General features: G+C 48.5%; 1 long non-coding RNA gene across 1 annotated transcript; it reads right to left on the reverse strand.

The window, feature by feature from the left end:
• Nucleotides 1-246: 246 nt before the first annotated feature.
• On the reverse strand, nt 247-2,212 carry LOC148182717 (uncharacterized). The gene is made up of 2 exons (XR_015774306.1): nt 1,991-2,212; nt 247-576 (listed from the first exon to the last, which is right to left on the reverse strand). It is a non-coding gene; the product is annotated as an uncharacterized LOC148182717 (long non-coding RNA).
• Between the last annotated feature and the right edge of the window lie 1,750 nt (nt 2,213-3,962).

Raw genomic sequence — 3,962 nt, forward strand, 5'->3', positions numbered from 1 at the left:
CCATGTCATGTCCCCACCACCCACACCAAACCTGCTGGGACAGCAAGGCCAAAGCTGATGGGTCCTCCCTGAGCTTCTGCCTCCATCCCACCCTGAGCCACGCCAGAGGGATCAGCTCCTGCTGTGGCACCAAAACCTGCAGGGGATCTGAACTGGGGGTCTGGCCTAAACAAAACCCAACACCCAGCTCCCACAGCATCTTTGGGAGCAATTCCCATGGCCTGTGTGATTTATTGTGACCATCAGGATGATTAGAATGATTTATTTGTCCTTCCAAGCACATTTTCTACGTGCCAGGTGCTGAGCACAAAGAGAACAAACCAGAAAACAATAGACCCTTGAAAGGCCATTAAAGCTCGGGTGTGAAGTCTGAGAGGAGGTTCTGTGACATCCTTCTACATCTGCCTGGAGAAGGAAGAAGCCCCAGGTCCCATCCAGGACACAAAAGGTGCCACAAGGCTTTGGAGACGTTGTTTGTCATTCTGGGACGCAGCAGAAACCACAAAATTTGGCAGCATCCAAAACTCCCCACCACAGCCTGTGTGGCAGCATCACCTTTCCTTGCAGACAAAGTCACTGGAGCACCAGGTGGAGAAAAGATACAAAAAAAAAAAAGAAAATAAAAAGTTTTAAAACACTGGAAGACTGTAGCAAGTGAACGTAGAGCATTGCAAAGCAGAAAACAGATACACAATTCATCCAATTTGGCTCCATTTCACACAACAGACTGTTCAATGGCAGATGTCAAGTGTATTTATGGTGTGGGAACATTTCCAGCTACTTCCTGGGGTCTTGGTAAGATCTTTGTGATTTGCCTGAGAGAAATTGTTGCCTGGTTAGAGATCAAAAGTTTTTTCGTATTTGCAACTCCAGTTTCCTCCTTCCATAAGCTGTTCTATGCTGTCTGAAGGCAATACTCACAATCCTGCTCTGTCACAAGCATAACTTCCTCTCCCTTCCTCTTTTTTCAAGGGAAAGCATTTCTTTTTTTAAAAAAAAATAATTACAATTGACTGGAACTAATAGCAAACTCACATTAAATTGATTGGGTTATTTGGCAACAAAATCAGGGAGAAAAATGGGACATGGTAATATACCATGATTTCCTCTGGAATATGCCAAAATGGAAAATACCAAAACACATTTTCCTCGGTATTTTCAAGGAAAACTTTCTGATGTTTCATCTAGAAACCAACCTCTGTTTCAAAAGATAATATTTAATTTTTAATAATTTATTTAAAAAGGAGGAAACAGAAAGAATCAAATACAACACGCTGAGACAAACACTGTGTTTTCCTGACCCAACCCCCTAAAAAACAAACCAACCAAAACCCCCAAACCAACAAAAAACAAAACAAAAAAACCCAATTAAACACTTAAAAATATATAGTTAAGCTTTCTTGCAGGAAATGAATTAAGATAAATGTTATCTTGGGAAGAGGGTGGTCCCATGAAATAAAAAGTCAGCAGTTTGCACAGACCCCCTCTCCAGTGTTTGCCATAAGGGGAGTTGCTTTTGCTGGTGAGGTTCTGATCAGCTACAAACTGGTAGAAAATAAATAAACAAGGCAGAGATGGACCCTGCTGACACAAACCCCACACAAGTCACCCATAACCTCATCAGGCAGCAGAGGGAGGAAGGAGAGATGGTGTCAGGGCAGTGGCACAGGGGCCCAAATCAAATCAGGAGGAAGAGAAGACCTTCAGAGCCAGCATTCACCAGCTCCAAACTCCACCTTTCATCAGCTCTTCTGGCTGATGGTGGCTCCAGAGTCTGGGAGCTACAGACAGGGGAAAACCTTTCCCTGCTGTCCCAGAGCTGCTGGCAGAGCCTGTGGGAGTCAGGGATGGGGCCAGGCTGCTCAGGAGTGACTGATTTCACCTCCTGCCAGCCCTGACTTGCCTCACCCACCTTGGGGCTGGCAGCTCATTGTCACCAACAGCACGGAACCCCCAAATCTCTTTCAAACTGCAATTCTTTATTACTCACCGTCAAAAATTCCCTGGGCCAGCTGCAGCTCCTCCCAGCTGCTCCCCATTTCCAGTTGTGCCTGGAAAACTCCGGGCAAAACTCAGTCCTGGGGACGAGCCCCATGGTTCTGGGTGTGCTGGAGCAGACTGGGAGGTGCCAGCCCCGGGTGGGCTCTGGAGGGGCAGGAGGTGCTGCTACCCAAACCTGGGAGATTTGAATGTGAATACCAAGCGCTGCCCCCACCAACTCCATCCTGGGATTTTTCTCCCCCCTGTCAGGCTCAGAAAACTGATGAGGGTGCAGCAAACGGGGGTCTCCCGGGGCCAATTAGCAGAGATTTGGGCAGCATCCAAACCCTGCTGGGGGTCACTGAAAAGCCTTGAATTTCCAGCTGCCTCCCCACCCCGCACCATTCATTCACCAGCGCACTCAGCGGGCACAGGTGGAGCTGGATCCAAAATAAGAGTTTTGTTCATCCAGACAGCAGGGCTCGGGCACCAGCCGTGGCAAACCTGCATTGTTCAAGTGTGTTTGCATCCCAATAAATTCCAAGCACCGCAGATCGCGGCTGGAATGCAAAGAAAGTGATGCGGATCCTCGGGGACAAAGCAGGGAGCTGGGATCACCTTGTCACCTGTGCCAGGGGTGGCACCAAGGAATTATCGCCTTCCTGGCATGTGCTTTGCATTTCTTTGCCTATGCAAACCAGAGAGGAGGTGATGAGGGTGAACCGGGTCTTCCTGCTATAATGAGGCCCCTGCAGCAGGGGGGAAAGGGGAGAAAATCTGGTTTTTCTGGAGCTCTGGATTGGTGGACAGTACTTGCGTGCTTTCCCTCTTCTCTGGAATGGGAGGAACACACTCACACAAAATATAAACAATTGTAAAGAACAACCAGGATGTGCCTCTGGTAAGTCTGATGATGCCCCACGCGCTGCCCAAAACCTCCCTGGAAAACCAGACACTATTTTTAACTCTGTTTCTCCATTTGCAGGGATGCTCAAGTGCTCCTTGTAACTCCAGAGCAGCAAATTTTTCTCCAGGAGCATGATGTTTTAAAGGTGATGGTATGTTTTTATGAGGCCAGGAGGGAAACATTTCGGTCACAACTACGAATTTGCTGTCTAGACATATATTTGACAAAAAAAGGGACACTTTAACCCTGACAGAGTATTGAGCACAACTACTCAAAGACCCTTTTAAGCCTCACACCCCAAAAGCCTTTCTGCCCACAAGCAAACTTCAGCCAAAATATACAAATTTCAGGGACTCCCCAAATCCTGCCCTTGTGCCAGGCACTCCCCCCACGCCTCCTGCCAGCCCAACATGAATTAAGGGCTGGGTATGAGGACTGCAGTTAATAGAAACACTGCCCAGCCTCAGACAGCTTCAAACCCTGTTAGACAGAAGGAATATCTGAATTTCCACACCGTAAGCAGAGCGAACACTCTGTGTCTCGGAGGGAAGCGCTCCTCATGGAGCAGGAAAATGTGACTACTTGCAGCAGTCACATCAGCCTCAAGCGCAGCGTGTTGTGCAAGGAATTTGCTGGAAACATCCATTTTGGCTGTTCAGGGGCATCTCTGCTGGCCCTTTGATTTCTGCTGGCATGGGGGCCACACAAGGTAGCACCACTGCCAGCTGGAGGACTCTGCACAGATAAAGAGCTCAACCTGAGAGAGCAAACATGCCAACCGGTGACAAATATTTCTTTCATGAAGGATGTGGTTCCAGCTGCCCTGCTGTGGGTGCAGGAGGATAATCCCATTATCAGCCACTGCAAGAAACTGAATCTCCAGTGTGAGCACGGGCATGGGTGGCACTGGAGCTGTTGGGTGGCAGACAGGAGAGTGAGGAGCAGAAGTTTGAAGGTGCCAGACAGGTCTGGGGGCTCTTGTCTCGCTGAAATAACCTGATCAGAGACACAGGGCTCGGCTACTCGTGGCAGAGGTCCTGAAGCACAGCTCTGCAGTTGTCTTTGCACTGACCAA

Source organism: Pseudopodoces humilis, chromosome 21 (genome assembly GCF_049639895.1).
Source record: "Pseudopodoces humilis isolate 2021_Gansu_Grassland_sample_001 chromosome 21, ASM4963989v1, whole genome shotgun sequence".
Lineage (NCBI taxonomy): Eukaryota > Metazoa > Chordata > Aves > Passeriformes > Paridae > Pseudopodoces > Pseudopodoces humilis.